This window comes from Cervus canadensis, chromosome X (genome assembly GCF_019320065.1).
Source record: "Cervus canadensis isolate Bull #8, Minnesota chromosome X, ASM1932006v1, whole genome shotgun sequence".
Taxonomy (NCBI): Eukaryota; Metazoa; Chordata; class Mammalia; order Artiodactyla; family Cervidae; genus Cervus; species Cervus canadensis.
The window spans coordinates 9148086-9172864 of NC_057419.1; the positions used below are offsets into that span (position 1 = coordinate 9148086).

General features: G+C 45.0%; 1 protein-coding gene across 6 annotated transcripts in view; it reads right to left on the bottom strand.

Annotated features, from left to right (window-relative positions):
• NLGN4X (neuroligin 4 X-linked) overlaps nucleotides 1-24779 on the bottom strand; it is a 378693-nt gene that overhangs the window by 346697 nt on the left and 7217 nt on the right. The window contains exon 2 of one of the 6 annotated variants that reach the window (XM_043459620.1): nucleotides 1905-1977. The exons of the other annotated variants lie outside the window; for them this stretch is intronic. The gene's annotated coding sequence lies outside the window, so the exon portion shown is untranslated. The remainder of the gene's footprint in view (nucleotides 1-1904; nucleotides 1978-24779) is intronic. 6 annotated transcript variants of the gene reach the window in all.

Sequence of the window (24779 nt, forward strand, 5' to 3'; positions counted from 1 at the left end):
ACCCCCACGGCAAGCCCAGTGCCCGCCCAGGACTGTCCGGCGTGTTAAAACACGCAACTGTGCTTCTAGAGGTTCTGACATTCACGGCGACTGGGAGATTGTTTTCCACCTTCCCATCCATCCCGTTGGTCAAGGTCAAGACCAACTGTCCTCAGGGAGCAGAGAAGAGAGAAGGCGTGAAGGGCTGGACAGCATGTCACCTCGTGCACTCACACATAAGACAAAAGATTTGCTATTTGCGTAGCTGTTTACAATCCGTGAGCTGCAAGTGGGAAATACACGGGGGCAAACCGATGTGGCACCTTCTGCTTGCTTAGCGTCAGACGCGGCAGCAGGAGAGAGAGGTGAAGATGAGATATGACAAGCCCTGGGCTTCCCAGGGGGCTCAGATGGTAAAGAGTCTGCCTGCAGTGCAGGAGACCCAGGTTGGATCCCTGGATCACTAAGATCCCCTGGATCACTAAGATCCCTGGATCACTAAGATCCCCTGCATGGCAACCCACTCCACAATTCTTGCCTGGAGAATCCCATGGACAGAGGAGCCTGGCGGGCTACAGTCCGTGGGGTCGCAGAGAGTCGGACACCACAGAGCAACTAACATCTCTCTTGTCCAGGGTTAATTTCAGGGCCGTTTTGATTTTCTGACATGAAGGCCACCCTGAGCTTTAAGGATCCAGGCTCCGGATGGGCTGGCTGTCACTTGAGATGCCCGGCCCCCTGCGTTCGATTTCAGTGACACATTTCAAATCGCAAACCGCATCCCCCACCCCCAGCCCCGCTCTTCCCCCAGTCTGTCTGTGATGTCTCACGCGGTCTCCAACACCCCCAGTGAAATCCCCCGCAGCGTGTGGTCTGGATAATCACGGTGTCCGACGAGCCCTATTCACATGGAGAGTCTTAATTACAATGATCACGGCTCTCGAATCAGGCAGAATTAAGAGCTGTAGAGGACCTGGGGATGGGTCCAACCCACTCATTTCACAGTCGAGGGGGCAGGAGGCTGCCTCTCTTGTGAGCACTGTGATTAAAAAAAGGAGTGGGGGGCCGCCCATCCCCACCCCGGGACGTGTGATGCTGTTTTAGGATGGAGCGGCATCCTTGCAGTCCTCAGGAGGGCTTCCCTGGCGACCACGCAGCGGATAAGAATCCGCCTGCCCGTCCGTGCAGGGGGGACACGGGTTCGATCCCGGGTCCAGGAAGATCCCACTTGGCGTCAGAGCAACTAAACCCATGCGCTCCCTGGAGCCCCGCTACCAGAGAAACCCACCGCAGTGAGGAGCCTAGTAGAGCGTAGACTCCACTCTCTCTGCAACTAGGGAAAGCCCAGGTGCGGCAATAAAGACCTGGCAACAGCGGAAAATAAAATAAAAATAAAAAGAGGAAGGGGATGTATGCAGACATCTGGCTGATTCACACTGCTGCACAGAAGAAAGTAACAGGATATTGTAACGCAAACTAGACTCCAATTAAAAATGTTCGGTGAGCAAAAATATATATTTTTAATTTAAAAAAATAATAAAACAATGGGAACTATTGATTCTGGAAGCCAGACGTCCTAAAGTCAAGGGGTCCCAGGCGTCCTCCCCGCCTTTCAAGACTCCCTGGGAGGGTGCTCCCTGCTGTGATCTAGAATCAGGGGGCTGCTGGCCAGGCTGGGTGCTCCCCGACTTGGAGCTGTTGCCAGGCGCTCACATCACCATCTCCTCCTCGCGCGTCGTCTGCCTTGGCGGTGTCTGCATGTGGCGTGTCTGCCCCTCTTTAAAGGGATGTTAGATCACAGCCCGCTCCGATGACCTCACCTTTCATGACATCTGCAAAGCCCACACTTTCAAACAAGGTCACCCTTTGAGGTCATCGGGGTTGGGAACACATCGTATCTTTCGGAGAAGGGCAATTCGACTCACCGGGCCGGGTTTATCTGTATAATGAGATGGTCAGGCTTCGGAATTTTTGGCTTCTACTGTCTAAGTGTTAATCCTGGAAAGAAATAGAAGAAAATTGATCCAGGGGTATGTGTGTGTGTGTGTAATCCTGGAAAGAAATAGAATGTGTGTGTGTGTGTGTGTGTGTGTGTGTGTGTGTAATCCTGGAAAGAAATAGAAGAAAATTGATACGGAGTGTGTGTGTGTGTGTGTGTGTGTGTGTGTGTGACAGACACACATATTTGGAACTTGGAATCCTGGACCCAGAACATTCTAACCACTGGCTGGATGGTTTGCATTCAACCAGGTATTCTTTTTGCATTTTTTTCTTTATGCGAAAAAAGCCACCTGCTACGCGTTTGCATGAAGCCAGGAGGCGGGTTACCTGCAGAAGTCACATGCACACAGGACCCCACCAGACACGTGAGGAGAATGGTAACCAGATCGTCCCTGGGAACAATTTGCCTGCGAGCATCCAAAGCTCTTTCCCAGGAATGGCCCTAGCGGTTCAGTGGTTAAGGATCCGCCTGCCAATGCAGGGGACACCGGTTTGATTCTTGGTCCGGGAAGATCTGACTTTGTCACAGGAGAACTAAGCCGGTTCACCATCTGACAGGCCACGGGACAACTAAGCCCCTGAACCACAAGTACTGAGTCCGTGAACCCGCCTGGAGCCCGGGAATCACAATGACAGAAGCCACCACAGTAAGAAGTCCGTGATCCACAACTAGAGAAAGCCGGTACAGCAAGGAAGACCCAGCACATCCAAAACTAACAATATAAACTAAATGATGTAATAATCCAAAAATAAATAATATAAAAACAAACAAACAAATAAAAACTGATGATAAAGGAATTGCTGGAGATGACAAACACCTCTCAAAGCATAGCAAAACAAAATAATCTCAAAATTTAAAAAAAAAAGCTCTTTGCCATCACCACGTAATAATACACTGACTTTTCCTCGCCTCTATTTTCCCGGAGCCCAGATTCTTCACCTCTTTCCTTGTGGTTCAGACACTCATTTTAAATCTGCTCTAGTCATTAATTTACACATTGTTGACATAGCATCAACACTTCAAACATGTAAGGGAGAGTCTTAAAAAGACAGACGAGGAAAAGTAAAACATTCCTGTTTACGGACTACAAACTGAATACGATGAAATACTTATCCATTGTAGAAAACATACAGATGAAAGAAATGTTTGCAGAAGAAAAAACAGCAAACGTCACGATCCAATTTTACAGAGACAAAATGTTAAGCATTACTTAGGGTGTCTCATTTGGTTGTTAGGGACCATTATGCAGTTGGTATCAGCAGTTTAAATGAAGCATGGCAATGTACTGCTATTTTATTACCACCTGAATGAAAATCACTGTTTCTGCATAATCCTTTTATCATTAAAAAAAGGGAGAAGGTGCCCATGTTTTATAGAAATTAAAAATGATAATACAAAGTAAGTTATTATGCGGTCACTTATCACAGATCTCACACTGCCTTCTTTGGGGTCAGCGATATATTAAATCTGAACCTCTGAGGTTAACAATAGCAAGACTCAAAAACACATTTTCCCCACACAAATCCATCTTGTAATCACTCACAGAATATTAACACTTCTTATTTTGCTGAAGAATCTAATTTTAATCCATCAATGCAACACCGTACAGAACGCAACAACATTTTCAAGGAGTCAGGAACTCTGCAAAGAACGTCTCCATGGTTTCCACTGAGGCCAATAACTTCTCAACGACGGGCAGCTTTCACCCATTCGTGCTAATCTATATAAGTGCAAATTGTATTCCCGGCATCGAATGTTCAAACACTGTCTCGACCCTCATCTACCGAGCTTTCCAATTGCCACGCGATTTCATCCAGTTTTAGATAAGCTAGCTGCATTTTGCTTGGCACTTTGTTCTGAAACATAGTCACAGACATTTTCCTGCTTGTGTTTTCGCTTTTTATTTGCTCTGAAGCACTCCCTTATACAAATCAACTCCATCTTCCTTTGCGGTCAAGAACATAATAATGACGAGCTCCAACATCATCCTCCTTTGCATTACAACCAACATAATTCAAAACAAAAGCCTAGTTAGTATGAAACAGAGCTTCCAAAATAATACAGTTACTACCTCTCATGGCAAATAGTTTCCCCAGTTTTTCTGATCACGCGCGGCACGCCTACTGGGCTAACAGACTCCCTAGTGCATGAACTCAGTAGCGTCTGACTCTTTGCGACCACATGGACCATAGCCCACCAGGCTCCTCTGTGCATGGGATTCTCCAGGCTAGAATACTGGAGTGGGTTGCCATGCCCTCCTCCAGGGGATCTTCCAGACCCAGGGAGTGAACCCTGGTGTCCTGCATTGGCAGGTAGATTCTTTACCACTCTGCCAAGACAATCAAATTCCCTTTCACTTGTCAATCTCAATGATAATAACGTCATCCTTTTTCTTTTACTCTACGAGTGAGAAATCCAACAGGTATTATTTTTCTCAAATGTGGAGCCACTGACTGAAAGCGTCTATGCCATTGTGCTGAAGGATGAGATAAACTTAGAACCAGAGAGTACAGCGAGGATTGTCTGGGGCTGGGGGCTGGAGGAAATGGGAAGCCAAAGGGTGCTCACCACAAATAAGAAACAGTAATTCTGTGGCCTAACAGGGCTGTTGGCTAATACCACGGTGGCAATTATTCTATAATATATACGGGTATCAAATCGTCAGACTGGACACCTTCCACTTTGCGACCCCATGGACTGGAGCCTACCAGGATCCTCCGTCCGTGGGATTTTTCCAGGCAAGAGTCCTGGAGTGGGTTGCCATTTCCTTCTCCAGGGGATCTTCCTGACCCAGGGATCGAACCTGGGTCTCCCGCATTGTAGGCAGATGCTGTACCATCTGAATCACCAGGGAATTTACCTTCCACTTAAAATGTATCAACCATGTCTGAGAAAAGCGGTGGTAGGGAGAAAGGATGAGACAGACCAACAGCGATGAGAAACTCCCTCAGTTAGCCACCTGACCCTCAACTGTCTTAACCAGGCGCCCCATAAGACTGATGAAAGTGAAAGTCGTGTCTGACTCTTTGCGACCCCGTGGACTATACGGTCCAGGGACTTCTCCAGGCCAGAATACTGGAGTGGGTGGCCTTTCCCTTCTCCAGGGCGTCTTCCCGACCCAGGGATCAAACCCGGGTCTCCCGCATTGCAGGTGGATTCTTTCCCAGCTGGGCCACCAAGGAAGCCCTGTAATTAGGTAGCTTAGGTTGCCAGTGTTTCATTTTTATTTTTCTATATATGATACACAGCATGGACTATTAACCAAAGGTAAGATTTGGCCTTCTCGGGTGATACAGTGTGTAAGCATGCACCTGTCAATGCAGGGGACGTGGGTATCATCACTGGTCCGGGAACTAAGACCCCCACAGGCAACTAAGCCCGTTCCCCACCACTACTGACCCTGCACACAGTAGGTTTAGGAACCGGGAGCCCCAACTACCGAAGCACACTTGCCCTAGAGCCTGTTCTCTGCAACTAGAGAGTAAACTCCACCCCCGCCCCCCCGAAATCCATTGCTGCAACGAGAAAAAGCCCAAGGGTAGCAACACAGCTACACAGCCAAAACTCAGTCAACACATTTCTTCTTTAAAAAAAAGAAACAGGGATAAAATTGGGTTAAACATGAGCTACCAGGGGTTCCCTGGTGGCTCAGCTGGTAAGGAATCTGCCTGAGATGCATGAGACCCCGGTTCGATTCCTGGGTCGGGAAGAAGGGATAGGCTACCCACTCCAGTATTCTTGGGCTTCCCTGGTGGCTGAGCTGGTGAAGATGTGTGTGTGTGGATGCCTTTGTCATGACGGGGCAAAGTTTACCATCCAAGTCTCTCCATCTCTGTCTCTCCTATGGGTACCAGAGAAAACGGGCACCAGTGATCCCAGCAGGGACCCAGTCACTCACAAAGCTTTCCTTCTAAGGAGAACAATGGCTCGGGTAAGGCAGATTTCCTCCCTAAGGAGGTGGTAAGCGAAGACTTGAGTATTGCAGGAAATACTCCAGTTCTTTTAAAAATAACTTGAGGACGACTTTTTGCTGAGTCTATAACCTACTTTCACACAGGATACAAAGAGCGGTTCCTTCAACAAGAATTTGCAAGAAAAAGAAAAAAATGCAGAGGGTCGGAGACGCACGAAACTCAAAAGACACTCCGACTTACTGCAATGCACAGACCCCTTGGGTGAGTTAGCAAACTAGTAAAAAAGGGGAAAAAAAATCAAAATCCTCTGACTGTTATGACTTCATTGTTGGTGATATTGAGAAACTGTTGATAATTTTTAGAGGCAGTAAAGATACAACCGTTACATATGGGGAAAAAATGAGATCTTTTTCATCTTAAAGCAATGGACTAACATGTCATGAGATGAATCACACATCCCCGTAATGAGATTTGGTGGATGGGTGGGGGGTCGTGGTGTTATATAGGAACACTTAGATCAGGCATTCATAATTGTTAAGGTTGAGTGATGGGGTACTTGAGATTCATTATTCCATTTTCTTTCTTTCTTTTTTTTTCTTGCAAGTGGAAACCTTCAACAGTAAAATAATCCCTATGATTTCAAGCATATAAGTTTATAAAACACACACACAAAAGTATACATCAATCTACAAAACAAAATAAGTAATGCCCCTCTGGTAAAGCATGTGGGATTTATATGGATGGATTTGAAAATAAGTTATAGGTGCAAGACTACATAAAACCTCTACCAGTCAAAACATAGAGACATTGCACATAAATCAATGAAGTTAGAACACTCTTTCATACCACATATAAAACTAAACTCATGGGCTGAAAGACTTTATTATAACACATGGCACCGTCAAACTCCCAGGAGAAAACCCAGGCACAACATTCTCTGACATAAATTGCAGCGATGTTTTCTTAGGTCTATCTCCAAAGGCAAACAGATAAGAGCAAAAATAAACAAACTGGACCTAATCAAACTTCAAAGCTTTTTGCACAACAAAGGAAGTCACAAACGAAATGAAAAGACAACCTACAGAATGAAAGAAAATACGTCCAAGAGCCATGACTAACAAGGGCTTAATTTCCAAAATAAACAAACAGCTCATACAACCCAAGGACAGAAACACACAAACAACCCCATCCGAACACGGGCAGAAGCTCTAAAGAGACATTTCTCCCAAGAAGACATACTGGTGGTCAACAGACGCTGAAAGATGCCCAGCATCGCTAAGTATAAAAGAGATGCAAGTCAAAACTGCAAGGAGAGATCACCTCACACCGGTCAGAACGGTCATCATCAAAAAAAATCTACAAACAATACTGAAGAAGGCATGGAGAAAAGGCACACTCCTCCACTGTTGGTGGGAATGGAAATTGGTGCAGCCACCAAGAAGAGCCATAGGGATTCCTTAAGAAAACTAAAATTAGAGCTACCATATGACCCATCAAGCCTACCTCCTGGGCATATATCTGCACAAGGCAAAAACGCTTTGAAACAATACAGACACTGCAATGTTCATAGCAGCACAATTCACAGTAGCAAAGACGTGGACCCCCCTAAATGCCCATCAACAGATGAATGTATAAAGATGCGCTCCATACATACAATGGAATACAATTCAGCTGTAACAAAGGTTGAAATAATGTCCTTTGCAGCAACGCGCGGAGAAACCCAGAGGTGATCACACCGAGTGAATTTAGTCAAAGGCAAACACACTGTATCACTTACAAGTTGAGTCTAAAAATAATAGTACAAATGCACTTATATACAAAACAGATACCAACTCACAGACACATGAAACATACTTAACGGTTAACAAAAAGGAAAGGTGGGGGGGATACTGGAGGGATATTGGGAGGGATATTGCACCCGTAACTTATTTTCAAAGTCATACATATAAATCCCATACGTTTTACCAGAGGGGCATTACTTATTTTGTTTTGCAGATTGATGTATACTGTTTTGATTTGTATACTTGTTTATCTTTGGTGTGTCTGTGTTTTTAAACTTCTGTGCTTGAAGTCTTAGGGATTATTTTACTGTTGAAGGTTTCAAGTCCTTGGGTTAGCAGAGACAAACTACTATATATAAAGTAAACAAGGACTTGCTATAGTACGTTCAATATCTTATAATAACCTATGGTCAATATCTTATAATGCCCTGTAATAGAAAAGAAAATGAGTGCTTGGGATGTAACCTCTTGAGAGAATTAATCACAGAAAATAACACTTATGGACATTTTGTGGGACATTTGCAATAATCTTTTTTTTTTTTTGCAATAATCTTAAACAGGCTTTTGCAACAATACTTTGGGAAATGTAGAGTTCAGAATGGCACAGATTTAAATATATAAAGAAAACAAACGTGTTAGCCGCTCAGTCATCTCTGACTCTTTCCGATACCGTAGACTATAGCCCTCCAGGATCCTCTGTCCACGGGATTCTCCAGGCAGCAATATTGGAGTGGGTTGCCATGCCCTCCTCCAGGGGATCTTCCCCACCCAGGGACTGAACCCAGGTCTCCTTCAGGGCAGATTCTTTACCACCTTAGCCACCAGGGAAGCTCCAATAATTGCACAATATGTATATAAATAAAGATATAGCTAGAGATATGAGTATAGACATAATTCAGACATAAACCCAGGTGGGAGCAACATGACATAGTGTGGTCATTGATATGATGTGGGTATGATATAGGTTGATATAGATAATAAGATAGATATATAGATGCTAATGAAACATGCATGCAGACATGCATACAAAGACATTTACATACACATGTACAGATAAAAGGGGCTTTCCAGGTGGTGCTAGTGGTAAAGAACCCGCCTGCCAATGCAGAAGACGTAAAAAACACAGCTTTGATCCCTGGGTTGGGAAGATCCCCTGGAGAAGGAAATGGCAACCCACTCCAGTATTCTGGCCTCGAGAATCCCTTGGACAGAGGAGTCTGGTGGGCTACGGTCCATGGGGTCGCAGAGTCAGACATGAATGAAGCAACTTAGCATGCAAGCATACAGATAAAGATGTTCACACAGATAAACAAGTAAATTATCAAAATATTCAGGCAATTAAAACAGTAAAATATATGGAAAATTCAGAGAGAAATTATACAAGTTGTTTAGTGTTTAACCAGTAGCTTATATACTGAGGACCAATGCTAACATTTGTTTCAGAACTTTCATATTCCTATAAGACACCTCTCATCCCTTCTTTGCAAAGAAAATCACAGTCCTTAAAATCTCCTCGAAAAGATTTCGGCGTGCTTCTATGATGTATTCATAAAGTGGACTCATAGAATTCCAAACAGAAGGCTTCTCAAGATATGCTGAAATGATAATCACCTATGTGCATATGGTAATTTCATACTAAGTCCCACAGCCATAATGTCAAGAGGACAAGCTCAGGTTTTACAGTATTGATCAAGGTGAAAAGGTGACCCCGTGCCTATGAGCATTTCAAAATCTACCCTGCCTGGGGTACCGGTGGAGAAAAAGTCTGGAGTCTGTTCCCTCAAATTTGAGCCTCTTGATAAAAAAAAGTCCAATCCCTTGAATTTATTCATCACCTCCACTTTATCATCATAAGGGGTTTGATGTAGGTTATACCTGAATGGCTTAGTGGTTTTCCCTACTCTACTCAATTTAAGCCTGACTTTTGCAATAAGGAGCTCAAGATCTGAGCCACAGTCAGCTCCAGGTTTTATTTTTGTGACTGTATAGGAGATTCAACCAGTCCATCCTAGAGGAAATCAGTCCTGAATATTCATTGGAAGGACCGATGCTGAAGCTGAAACTCCAATACTTTGGCCACCTGATGCAAAGAGCTGACTCATTGGAAAAGACCCTGATGATGGGAAAGATTGAGGGCAGGAGGAGAGGGGGATGACAGAGGATGAGATGGTTGGATGGCATCACTGACTCGATGGACATGAGTTGGAGCAAAGTCCGGGAGTTGGTGATGGACAGGGAGGCCTGGTGTGCTGCAGTCCACGGGACCGCAAAGAGTCAGACATGATTAGCGACTGAACAACAGCAAGCAGAAATAGAAAAATATTCGGATGAACCGTGAGAAGGAGTGAGCCCTGGGCCACTCTGAAATTTGCTGCCCAGGAGGGTTGCAGATTACTGCAATGAGGGACCGTGAACAATACTGTGAACTTTGCCAGTCCACTGAGGTGGAAGTTGGCATTTTTGCAAGCTGAGTTCCCCGGGGTCAGTGTGCTGGGCAGAGCTGACCCGCAAGATCGAGAGTCCCAGGGAAACAGCTGATACTGGTCCAGATCTCCCAAGAACAGAATCCTCCTCCCAGGTCCAAACGCCGGATGGGAGTCTGCCTCCAGGGTTCTACAACCGAGGATGGCTTCCCTGGTGGCCCAGCAGTCAAGCAGCAGGAGACCGTGTTGCATCCCACCCCACCCCGGGGTTCTTGCCTGGAGGATTTCATGCACAGAGCAGCCTGGTGGGCTTCAGTCCACGGGGTCGCCAAGGGTCGGACACGCCTAAGTCACTGACACTTTCAGCTTCAAACACTAAATATCCACTCCTCCTTACAGATATGAAGAAGTGACTGACGATCAATGAACAAATGACGGAGGAAGCACAGAGTTCCGTTACAGAGAAATTCTAAACAATCCAAGTCAATACTCTATCATCCAAGATGACCAGCCAGACACCCCACCTCCTTGCCTCTGTGGAGTTTTAAGTGCCTAGATTCCAAAGCGTAGTCTAGGAAAATGTGAGCCGGGGTGTGACTTGAACGTGGGGAAAACCCACTTCCTGCCTCCGCCAGGTTTTTGAAGGTCAACCTCAGCCGGTGGGTAGACGATTGCCCTTGACAGAGTTGAGAGACGCAACTGACCTTTCTGGGTTTCGGTTTCCTCGCCCAGACACGAATCCCACATCACTCAAACTCCAACTGGGGGGGGAGGGGGACTCTGTACCTAATATCACGAGGCTATTAATAAAATCACAGAAGATAAGGTCACAGACGAGAAGAGATGAAGGAGACGGGACAGACTAATGAACCCAGCCTGGTGGGCTGCAGGGGGTCCCTGGGACAGAAAAGCAGGATTAGGTGAAACCTGGAAGAATCCACAGAGTCTGGTGTTTAGCTAACAGCACTGTACCAATGTTGCCTCCTTATTTTGCAGATGTCCCAGGGTAAAATAAGACATTAGTTAGATGTGGGGTAAACAGGTGGTCTCTGTACTATCTTTACAGGTTTTTTATTGGGGGGGGGGTAAATCTAATTATTTTTTATTTTTTGGTCGTGCTGCGTCTTCACTGGTGCCTGCAGGCTTTCTCTAGTTGCGGCAAGGGGCGGTCACTACTCCTAGCTATGGCTTCTCCCCGGTGGCTTCTCTTGTTGCAGGAGCCTGGATTCTAGGGCACGTGCGTCTCGGGAGTTGCGACTCGCGCGCTGGGGAACACAGACTCAGTAGCTGTGTTGCACAAGCTTAGTCTGCCCTGCGGCGTCTGGGACCTTCCCAGACACAGTGCAAGCCGCTCAGTCGTGTCCGACTCTTTGCGACCCCATGGACTACACAGTCCGTGGGATTCTCCAGGCCAGAATACTGGAGTGGGTAGCCCTTTCTCTTCTCCAGGGGATCTTCCCAAACCCAGGGATCGAACCCAGGTCTCCCGCATGGCAGGCAGATTCTTTCCCAGCTGAGCCACCAGAGAAGCCGGGGGATCTTCCCGGGCCAAGGATCAAACTCATGTCTCCTGCATTGGACGGTGGATTCTTTACCACTGGGCCACCAGGGAAATCCCTAGTTTATTTTTTAAAGATGAAAACAGTGCGTGCATACCTTGGAATAATGCAGGTATGGTTCCATTCCGTTTACGTGAAATTGGTGACGAAAATGCCTTGGGTTCCCACTGCATGTACAAGTGATGCTTATGTAGACTGCAGTCTAGTAAGTAAGCAATAGCATTACATGTTCATAAAGAATGTCCAGGGACATTCCTGCTGGTCCAGTGGCTAAGACTCCGTGCCCAGGTTCAATCCTCAGTGATGGTACCACATGCTGCAACTTGCATGTCACCACTAAGACCTCGCATGACCACAGAAATAAACAAATATAAATAAAAAAAGAGAGAGAGAGACACAAAGTTTCCATATGGGATAAAACTACCCTGCAAGGCTTATAGGAAGAGAAGAGACAGCATTCCTAAAATAGTTTCATCTCCTCCTAGCAATGAAACATGGCAAGGTGTGATAAACAAGTGCAATTAATTAACGTTTCAAAAAAAAGATAAGAGAAAGGCATTGGATTCTTACAGAGAATAATTAAGAATCAAGAGAAAAGGGAGATCAGAGGCAAGTAAGCTGCTTTCATAGCAATTCAGGAAAAAAAAAAAAAATGGAGTTCCAGGTAACAGGTTTTACTTTCAATTTTGGAGAATTTTTTTTTTCCCCTGCGTTCTCCCCTAGTTCTTTTCGTTAAAAAGATTTGCCTTTTTCAATCGCTGTGATGCAAAATAAGATCAGTTTTGAAAACGAAATCATGTCCTTCGTTTTAGTAACCTGTTTTTCTTCTTTTTAAATAATTTGTACTTCCTTTATTTTTTTTTAATTGATGTGTTTTTAGTTTCTATTATCTTTTTGGCCACACCAATTGGCTTGTGGAGGCATATGGGATCTTAGTTCCGCAACCAGGGATTGAAACCCAACTCCCCTGTATTGCAAGAGCAGAGTCTTAAGCACTAGACCACCACAGAAGTCCCTTAGTGACCTGTTTGATGAAGTGTCTGATTTCTTAAGATTCTCACAAAATGGGCAAAAATAGAGACACCAAACACTGAAATTTTCAGGGCTTCCCTGGTAGCTCAGATGGTAAAGAATCTGCCTGCAATGCAGGAGACGTGGGTTCGACCCCTGGGTCAGGAAGATCCCCTGGAGGAGGGAATGGTAACCCATTCCATTATTTTTGCCTGGAGAATCCCAAGGACAAAGAGGGGCCTGGCGGGGTACCATCCATGGGGTCACAGAGTTGGAGGCACGAGAGCTCTCCCTTTCAATCTTCATTTCAAGAAGAGTGTTTGAAAGGGCTGACCACCGGTGTGGTCAGAGATGAATGAATCACTGGCTCTCTCTGTCTACGACTTAAGTTTCCTTCTGTGTAAACGAGCGAAGACAAATGGTTCCTCAGTCTCCTAGAAGTTCTCATAACCCGTGATTCTCAAGTATTATCTTATTTTCTCACAAATATCCCAAATGACGGTACAGTTGACATAGGTGAGTCAATCATGATCTAAGCTCATTTCCATATTCCTGGAATTAAAGGTCGACTCAAATGCACACTTTCGTAGAATTATTACACCTGTCATCTCCCCACGCCCAAAACTGCAACAGCCAAGAAAGGATAATGCATACTTGAACAGCTTTTTTTAAAAATTTAAGTATTTATTTACTTGGCTGCATTAGATCTTAGTTGTGGCATTTCAGTTCAGTCGCCCAGTCGTGTCCAACTCTTTGCGACCCCATGGACTGTAGCACGCCAGGCTTCCCTGTCCATCACCATCTCCCAGAGCTTGCTCAAACTCATGTCCACCGAGTCGGTGATGCCATCCAACCGTCTCATTTCAGTTGTGGTACTCAGGCTCAACTCCTTCATGGCATGTAGGATCTTAGTTCCCTGACCAGGGATCGAACCTGCGTCCCCTGCCTCGGAAGGCAGATTCTTAACCACTGGACCACCAGGGAAGTCCCTTGAACAGCGTTCTTAATTTGAAGAGAGGATTTGTTTTTCCTACTGAGTAGGTCTGGAAGGAAATCAGACCGGAGGAGGAGGACAGAGGCCTGCGTTTCATTCTGATCTCTGATGACAGTCAGAGGTCCAGCCGGACCCAGAGGGCACCCATGATCCCTCACCCTGGCAAAGATACCTTTAGGACCACCTGGGAAATTAATTCCCTCTGAAGAAAGCCCACTGACACGTATCAAGAGAAGCCAGAAGAAGCAAGGATGACAGCTTGGGAAGAAACAGCTCTTTCAACAGCAGGTAATCCGGGGAAGACCCCCTAGTTGTGACTAAACCTCCCTCCCTGGGCTCAGCCCCATGCTCCAGGGATGTCTGAGGTCTTCGTAGATCACAAAGAGTTTGAATCTGTTTTGTGATTTCTCTAAATCAACAGCATGTGGAAGACGGGAGATACAGTTCACAGTTAAATATGATATTTCAAGCTTTTTTCCCCTTTGGCTTTTTCCTTCAGCGACCTTCAAAGAGAGAAAAGGTAAATATACACGTTGGAACGACTTAGCAATAGAACCGTTACCAGTCAGACTTTGTCCATCTCATTAACACATTCGTCTCTTTCCAGCTGATTCTGTTACGGTTTTACACAATGCAGAGCAACTGTTCTCTGTCTGCGTGTGAACACGGGGCCTCCCAGGTGGCCCAGGGGTAAAGAATCCGCCTGCCAATGCAGGAGTCTGCAAGAGACGTGCGTTCAATCCCTGGGTCGGGAAGATTCCCTGGGAGAGGAAACGGCAACCCAGTCCAGTGTTCTTTCCCAGAGAATGCCATGGACACAGGAGTCTGACGGGCTGCAGTCCATGGGGTCACAGTCAGACACGACTAAAGCAACTGATCGCCCACACAAACACATCTAAGTGAACAAGATGGGGTGGGAGGCAGGCTCACGAGGGAGCGGATATATGGATACATATGGCTGATTCATGCTGTTGTGCAGCGGAAACCAACATAATATAATAAAGCAATTATTTTCCAATTTTTCAAGAAATGTGAATAAAAGAACCAGATATCGGTTGTCTCTCCAAATGCCCAACATGTATCCTGACAATTCAGACATATATTCATAGAATTAAGCAATTTCTTATCAATTTCGATGGGACCGGAATCAATACTCCCCCTCCCCCAACCCGTGAAATTAAAACACAGGCTTCTTTGTGTCATTTTCATGCAATTTTGATAACTGTTAATAGCGGATCCCTGTTGTTCATTAGAGAGACTTTTCCATCAATAAAAATCATCACGTACACTCGCAGACATCGCTTTATCTGTGAAATTGCTTTAGCAGAATCAATGGAAAACCTTCCCACAAATTGTAAGTGAAGCAACGTGTGAATTACATGTTCATTCCCATAAGATGCTGCTGTTTGATTTCCACTATGACCCGAAATTGTCAGAAGAGGCAGGCTGAGATGGGAATTTTCCCAGGATGGCCACTATATTAACATCTCTCCTCCATCTTTCTGTTTTTATAAAGATTGGGGCTTCCCTAGTGGCTCAGACAGTAGAAGAATCTGTCTACCATGCAGGAGACCCAGGTTCCATTCCTGGGTCGGGAAGATCCCCTGGAGAAGGGAATGGCAACCCACTCCAGTGTTCTTGCCTGGAGAATCCCATGGACGGAGGAGCAGGTGGTTTCTTTACCGCTGAGACACCAGGGAAGCCGTGGGTAAGCAAACAGCGAATTAATGCAGACGGACCTAGATGGCTAGCTCAGGGCTGGGATGTGGATAGCATCCTCAGTCTGCACAAGGACAGGCAGACTGCTTTTCCCGGAGGACCCCAGTCAACTCCTTGCTTCTTCAGCAAATCAGCTCTCTGCGTATTAATCCCAGCAGCCTGTGCTGTTGAAGAAGATAAAATTTAACAGGGCGGGAGGAGAAGGGGGTGACAGAGGCTGAGATGGTTGGATGGCATCACCGACTCGAAGGACGTGAGTCTGAGCAAACTCCGAGAGTTGGTGATGGATAGGGAGGCCTGGTGTGCTGCAGTCCATGGGGTCGCAGAGAGTTGGACACACCTGAGTGACTGAACAACATCATCTGTATCTGAAAAGTATAGAATTACTGACCTTCTAATATTTCAGCTATAAGGCCCTAATGACCTTGCCTTTAACTCTTGGAAAATTATTGATGAACACTGAATGAAGTTGCCATTTTCCTTATTGTTGGCCGTAGGACATGAGGAATTAGACACGTGTGTGTGCGTGCACACACACACACACACACACACATATGCACGCACTCACCAGGAGAGAGATTCTGCTATAAAACCTCCTTGTTCTTAGTCTTGAGTCTGGTTCCTATTTTTGTGCCCAACCCACCCATCCTCCATGCACTATTTTTGTCGGTGAGCCTGTCGCATGGATCATATAAGAAAGTTGAACAACTTGGTCTTCTTCAGTTGTGTCCCAGCCCTCAATACATGCAGATTAGATGCGAGAAAGGGGGAAAAAAGATACCAATATCATTCATTTCCCTAGGCTGCCCTGGCAACTGAAACACTTCCAAGCCACCTTACATCCTGTTAGCTCTGTGTCAATAAAATACCACAGAAGCCTTCAATGTTATCCCGGTTCCATAATTTAGGGAACACTCGTTACAGAGAATCTCAAGTTAGGTGACGTCTCCTGAATCCATCAGTGTGGGGTTTCTCAAATCCTCAGGGTGCCCGTTCTCAGCACCATGAGACAAATTCAAGACACAAGTATGACGCGTGAAGTTGTCCAGAATTATGTGATGTGGGAGTCTCCTTATAAGAGAATCCCTTAAAGATGCGGATGTAATGGAATACTCCTCAGCCATAGACAAGAATGAAATCATGCCATTTGCGGTCACATGGATGAACCTAGACAGGGCCGTACAAAGCAAAGTAAACCAGACAAACATCCCAGGATATCACTTATATGTGGAATCTAAAATACAACACAAATGAACTTATCTACGAAACAGACTCACAAAGATGACAGATATGTGGTTGCCGATGGGGAGAGGGTAGGGGGCTTCCCCTCGTGGCTCAGAGGATAAAAAAAAAAAATAAGGAAAAATCCACCTGCAATGTGGGAGAGACCTGGGTTCCATCCCTGAGTGGGGAAGATCCCCTGGAGGAGGGCATGGCAACCCACTCCACTATTGTTGCCTGGAGAATCCCCACGGACAGAGGAGCCTGGTGGGCTACAGTCCATGGGGTCTCAGACAGTCGGACACGACTGACCATACAGAGGGAAAGGAAGGGATTGGCTAGGAGTTTGCAATTAGCAGAGACAAGCTAGTAGATATGGATAAACAACAAGGTCCTACTTGAAGAGCACAAGAAACTATACCCAATAGCCTGTGATAAACCATCATGGAAAAGAATATGAAAAGCAATATATATATATATATATATATTTATTTATTTAAAATATATATATATAAACTGAATCAATTTTCTGCAGAGCAGAAATGAACACACACTGCAGATCCACTATATTCCAATAAAATTTTAAAAAAGGGAATCCCTGCTTTGGGACCTCTTATCAAAGACCTTAAACAGCTGAAACATATATCAGAGGTGATAGAGTTTGAGACAACTACCTGTGATTATATCATCTTTGAGACTGTTATCTCAGGATCCATGGTATTTTTCACACCCACAAAACTGCTGAAATATGTAATTCTTGCCTATCCATTGTTATAGTGACTATAGGAAACAGTTATTTATTAATGAGGTTAGACTCACTACTTTATGTTTTAAAAAAAAAACCAGTATTTTATGGGCCCTCAATTCTTTGTTGAATCAAAACAATCTGTTTTATATATGTATTCACTCACATGATGTACTAAAGCGAAAAATCAATGTTTCACAAATATATGGTTTGACAACTTTGAAAGTTCCAAGCAGCTAAACAAACAGGGCATGTGAAGGATTCTATTACACTGTCACGGAAAATCTTCTTAGCCGTTTCATTTTGCTCCTCTTTCCTGACTAATGGAAAGAATTATCCTCTATCTAATTACCTTCATTGGTCCTTTAATCCTTTAAGGACCTCTGAGTCCTCATTACTCAGCCAAGCAGAAGAAAGACAAGGAGGAAAGGGAAGGAGAAAAGAAGAAATAAAAGAAGGAAAATCCACAATACATACGGAGAAATGGGAAGCAGTGATACACACGTGAATTAAATATCTTAACAACCTTCTCATGATGATTTACACACACAGGCAAGCTTTTTTCAAGAAATGTGGTGTTGGAAAAGACTCTTGAGAGTCCCTTGGACTGCAAGGAGACCCAACCAGTCAATCTGAAAGAAAATCAGTCCTGAATATTCATTGGAAGGACTGATGCTGAAGCTGAAACTCCAATAGTTTGACCATTTGATGCAAAGAGCTGACTCACTGGAAAAGACCCTGATGCTGGGAAAGACTGAAGGTGGGAGGAGAAAGGGATGAAGGAGGATGAGATGGTTGGATGGCATCACCAACTCGATGGACATGAGTTTGGGTGAACTCTGGGAGTTGGTGATGGACAGGGAGGCCTGGCCTGCTGCGATTCATGGGGTCGCAAAGAGTCGGACAGGACTGAGGCAACTGAACTGAACTGATGCCTAATTCCCCTCTACAGTAGAAGGACTAAGTTTTTTTCCAGGCTTGCACCTTGGACGTGCTCAACAAAAGTGGTGAAGGGAAGAAGGAAGAGGCGTCAGAAACCAGTTTCTAGGAAGAAAGATGCATACTTGTTAATCGCCCAATTTCTTTTCCTGCCAGTGCCTTCAGATCTCCATTTCTGAGACACCATACTGACTTCCCACCTGGAAGAAGACCCCAAAAGACACCTCGCCAAGAGAAGCTACTCAGATTGAGAGCCACCAGCATCGTCCCGGGTCCGCAGGGCCCAGCACTGATTTCCTGTGGCTTCTGTCCAGGCTGACATAGATTTTGGGTCTTGCATTCCAAAGGCAGAAGATGCCTATCACGCTTGACTTGATGCATAGGTTCCCCCTGACATGAGGTTGCCCACTAAGTATCAATTAGTTATGTTTCAGAGAGGGCTGTAATAAGCCTGTTCCCATAGCAACACTCCTCAACTTCACTTGAGTGACAAGTGGGAGGTTTCTGGGGACCATTAAATGTAGATTCTGGGGACCAGCCTGGAAATGGACTGGCCACAGATGACACAGTTTCTCCTGGAAAATGCCCATCAAACTATCTATCCATGCATCCATCTCTCTCTATAATCCATGTCAATTTTGTATATTTATATTAATTCCTTATATAGGCTAAATTTCATTTACATTATGTAATACAGCTATATTTCTAAAATACATTGTTTAGTTTTTAAGTCATGTTAGACTCTTGTCACCCCAGGGATTGCAGTCCAACAGGCTCCCGTCCATGGAGTTTTCTAGGCATGAATACTGGAATGGGTTGACATTTCCTTCTCTCTACTATGCATTATGTAGCTAAATGAATTTTACTCATTATGTGTAAAAAAGGCTTTCCAATAGATGTTGAAATAAAGCATGTTTTGATGAGTTTTTTTAATCAGTTGTATAAACTATATACAAATTCAATTTTACATATGCATAACACAGACTATATATAAAACAGACAACCAATGAGGACCTACTGTATAGCGTGGAGAACTCTCCTTAATGTTTTGTAGTAACTTAACAGGGAAAAGAATCTGAGAAGGTAAATATATATATGTGTGTATGTACACACACACACACATACATACAGGTACGCATGGATGCTAAGTCGCCTCAGTCATATCTGACACTTTGGAACCCCACGGCCTGCAGCACAGGCCAGGATCCTCTGTCCCGCATAATCTCCTGGAGTTTACCCAAGTTCACGTATGTGCCTGAGTGCTCAGTCGCTTCAGCCGTGTCTGACTCTGTACGACCCCATGGACTGCAGCCCGCCAGGCTCCTCCGTCCATGGGATTCTGCAGGCAAGAATACCGGAGTGGGTTGCCATTCCCTTCTCCAGGGGATCTTCCCGACCCAGGGATCAAACCTGGATCTCCTCCACTGCAGACAGATTCTTCACCATCTGAGCCACAGGAGAAGCCCTAAGTTCACATACACATACGTATGGGTGTGTATATATATATAGACATATGTATGTATATATATAAGTTCATGTACACATATATACACACACCCATATATATGTATATAAAGATATATGTATATCTGAATCACTTAGCTGTATACACTAATGCAACATTGCAAATCAGCCAAATTTAAAAATGCAGTGTATAAATATAATTATATAAATACATAAATGCAACACAGCAGTAATTATAGACACATAAACTCAAATTAACTTTAGCTAGTTTACTGGATGAAGGCTTTCTAGATCCGATTTGCCAATGGAATGATTTTGCACGAGATGGCTCTGTGATGTCGTCTGTAACTGTCCTGAGACCCCCCTGTACCCACCTGGCAATGGAAAGACTCGTCAGGGACTTAAGTCTATTTAAGTCTATTTGCTATTTAGGTCTTTGCTATATATATATGTGTAGCTATATGCTATACAGCTATTTATATATTTGCTATATAAGTCTATTTGCTATTATGTGCCGTCTGATTTCCAAAGAACCCGCTGCTGGAGGCCCAGTGACTACCTGGGTCTGGAAACCCTGCGGCGTTAATTCAGCGCTGCCCTGGCTTTCCCAGGGCCTGGGGTGCTGTCCACGCTTCTCGGTAGGTGCGCTGCGGGTGAACGGAACTGGGATGCATGGGAACGGCAGGAAGGCAGAGACCCCCAAGGCCACAAAGAGATTCTCATGAGTTGTTCCACTCTGGGGACTTGCAGCTTCTCAGGGTTAAGGGAACATGAACCTCGGCTTTGTCCACTGTGCTGATACAAAGCTCCTCGGACCGTGCCAGTCGAAGTGAATGGCCACAGCCTCTCATCAGAGCCCTTGCGCACGAAGACACAAAGGCTGGCATCTCCTGCCAGGCAGATAAAAGGCCTATTTAGTTTTGTCTTTAAAAAAAAGAGTGTCTGGTTTGATCCTCGGGGGAAAAAAAGAAAAAGTCATTTTCTGCATCCCAGTTATGCAAGCTGGCAGAATATGGAAGAACACGAAGGTGCTGTCTGATTTCACTCCTACCACACAGGGGGGCTCACCCTGGGTGTGGATAATGATACCCTGTTGGGAAACCTTGCTCACATCGGAAGAGAAAGCTTCCTGGAAAATTAGAAAGTTACATGTGTGCCCCTCAACGTACACTCGCAAACTCTTTAGGTTTCATGACAGAGGTCTCAGCATCCCGTAATAAATCCTAACAGCAAAGCACATGAAACAGAATTTGTATATGCATAAACGGACCACTGTGTTGTACACTTGAAAGGAACACCACACTGTAAATAAACAAAATCCCAATAAAATAAATAGATACACGTGTATGTATAGGTGGATCACTCTGGTGTACACTTAAAACTCGCGAAACACTGCAAGTCAACAAAACTCCAATAGAAAATAGATACATGTACACATATCGCTGGATCACTATGCTGTCCATGTGAAGCTAACGCAACATTGTAAATCAGCTACGCTTGAATAAAACACATAGATACAGGTATATGAAAGACGCCTCCTCCCGGGAAGAAAAACTAGGACAAACCTAGACAGCAAGATGGAGGGTCAATACGACAAACACACTACCCTCCCACAAGTGCCTCCTACAGGCACAGAAAAAGAGACTCGATGCCAGAAACTAAGAGAGATGCAGATCAGAGCCGCAGTGAGATATCAACTCCAAAGGGCCATCAAAAAGTCTTGCAAACGGTAACAGGCGTGAGGAGAAGGGAGCTCTCCCACACTGCTGGATGGAATGTACATTGCTACAGCCCCGATAGCGAACAGGAAGGAGGTTTCTCAGAAAACGTAAAAAAAAAGCACCACCATAAGACCCAGCAATCCCACTCCTGGGCACATCTTCAGAAAAGACAAAAATTTTTAATTCAAAAGGAGACATGCATCATCCCCTTGCCACAATATTCACCGCAGCACTATTTACAGTAGCCAAGATATGGAAACAGCCTAGGTGTCCATCGATGACGGAATGGGTAAAGAAGATGCAGTGTATAAATACATACACATATACACACACAAGGGAATACGACTCAGCCATAAAAAAAGAACGAAACAAGGCCATTTGCAACAGCGTGGCCCTAGAGATGACCATGCCAAGCGAGGTAAGGGAGAAACAGAAAGGCAAATATCATGACATCACTTACACGTGGGACGGAAAGAAAGGGCACAGATGAACTCATCTGCAAAACAGACTCACAGACGTAGAAAACAAACAGATACGCTTTGCTATAGACCTGAAACTACCACAACACGGTAAACCCGCTATGAAGCTGCAAGTGTGAGTCGCTCAGCTGGGTCCAACTCTCTGCGACCCCACGGACTGAGGCTCCTCTGTCCATGGGATTCTCCAGGCAAGAATAACCGAGTGGGTAGCCTTTCCCTTCTCCAGGGGATCGTCCCGGCCCAGGGATCGAACCAGGGTCTCCTGCATTGCAGGCAGATTTTTTTAACCATCTGAGCCACCCGGAAGCAGGTAAATCAACTATACTTCAATTTTTTTTTTTTAAAAGAGGGATAAACTGCTGTTTATAAAAGAAATAAGGATATACTGACCAGCACATGGACCTAGGCTGCATTAATGTGCATACATACTGAATCACTGTGTTGTCCATGGGAAACTAGGAAAATTATGCAAGTCAACGTAAATTTCTTTAAAAACGTGCTTATGCTTTCCCACCATCCAGCGCATTCACAGAGGATGCTCATGCAGGGAAAAAACCTCAAAGCAATGCAGCTACCCAACCTCAGTGGGTTCTGGACTCCTCAGCCACTAACCACCAGCCCCATCCCCCAGCCTGTTGGTGGAGACCACAGTCTGACGCCACGGGCTGAGGTTTCAAAGCTGGCAGACCATCAGGGTAACCCAATCCATGTCCCCAGCCGTGACTGTGGACCAAACACCGGTGATCCTGAGAAACGAGACCTGGAAAATGACACCACGTTCCAATCCCATCACCGCTGTAACAACACAAGCAAGGAATTCTTTTCCGTGCTTTGCAAAAAATAATCACGGGCCCCAGGTGCACACCTCTCATCACTGCCAATCACAGTTCCTGTCACCTTGATTCTTCTTTTTTTAAGGATTCCAAAGCTTAAGCAAGTTTACTTTTTAAAGTGAGAAAAATCGGAAGTGAAATTCCACATTTGCAAGGACTGCACTTGGCAGAATACGATTTCTTTCCCCCATCATTGACCTTCGCAAAAAAAAAAAAAAAAAGTCGTACTAATCAACCAAACAGAAGCAAAAATGGTTAGCAAAGGGAAAAGGGGATGGGGGTAAATTGGAAGTTTGGGATTAACAGATACACACTAAAGTGAAAGTTGCTCAGACATGTCTGACTCCTTTCGACCCCATGAAGAAGCCTTTCCCTTCTCCAGGGGATCTTCCCAACCCAGGGATCGAACCTGGGTCTCCTGCTTTGCAGGCAGATTCTTTACCATCCGAGCCACCGTGGAAGCCCTGAAAATCGACCCTATTTCAAATCGAACCCAGGTCTTCCCCATTGCAGGCAGATTCTTTCCCAGCTGACCCACAAGGGAAGCCCCGTAGATTCACACTACTATATATAAAATAGATAAACAAGAAGGATAGATAGATAAACAAGGATAGATAAACAAGTTGCTACTGACAAGTACATGTAACTGTACTCAATTATTTTGTAATCATCTGCAAAAGAATAAATATATGTATATAAATATATGTATGTATGCATAACTGAATCACTTTGATGTACACTTGAAACACAGCTTTGTTAATCAACCAGTAAAGTGAAAAGTGAAACTGTTAGTCGCTTCAGTCTTGTCTGATTCTCTGTGACCCCCCCTGGACTGTAGCCCTCCAGGCTCCTCTGTCCATGGGATTCTCCAGGCAAGAACACTGGAATGGGTGGCCTTCCCCTTCTCCAGGGGATCTTCCCCACCCAGGGATTGAACCCAGGTCTCCTGCATTGCAGGTAGATTCTTTACCGTCCAAGCCACCAGGGAACCCGTACAAATCAACCACATTTCAATTTTTTAAAAAAAGAGGAAGATGTGTCAGGATGATCCCCCATCCTGACTCATCGTCCTCTTTTTTAGGTGGGGGGTGGCCAGGGGGAAATGGCAAGTAACGAATCAATAGTCATAAAGTGTAGGTCAAGCATTCTTGCCTGGAGAATCCCATGGACAGAAGAGCCTGGCGGACTATGCTCCACGGGGTTGCAAAGAGTCAGACATGACTGGGTGACCAACACTTTCTCTTTTAAAGCAAGGTGACTACGTTCTAGACCTGCTGTGTAATATTGTAGCTATAAAGCCCACAGGGCCGTACAATACAGTGAAACCTGAGCTAAAAGGGTACATCTGTTTTCACATGTTCTTACCACAGTGCTAGAAGATGAAAAGGTCTTTCTCTGGTGGCTCAGACAGTAAAGAATCTGCCCCCAATGTGGGAGACTTGGGTTCTAAGCCTGGGTTGGGAAGATCTCCTGGAGGAGGAAATGGCAACCCACTCCAGTATTCTTGCCTGGAACATCCCAGGGATAGAGGGAGCCTGGTGGGCTACATACGGTCCATTGGGGTCACAAAGCGTCATACACAACTGAGCTACTAACAGTTTCCTAAGATTAAAAAGATAGGCCTGGGGTGGTGGCTTCAAGATCAAAAATAATGACTTCATCACCCAATGGGATATCAGCCACCGGAAACCAAAATGTTCACCAATATCGACATGTCAAACCAAGAAGTTCCAACTGTCACCCAAAACACTTGTCATCTGTTAATGGGAAACCACTAGACACAACGCACATTTTAAAGAAAAGCAGCAGACAGAGCTCTGGGTTCTTTGCCCTCATTTCTGAAGGCTTGTAAAAGCAGCTTGCCATTTCCTGAACACCATTCTGAAATATGGGCTTCCCAGGTGGCTCAGACAATAAAGAATCCGCCTGCAACGCAGGAGATCTGAGTTCAATCCCTGGATTGGGAAGATGCCCTGGAGAAGGAAATGGCTTCCC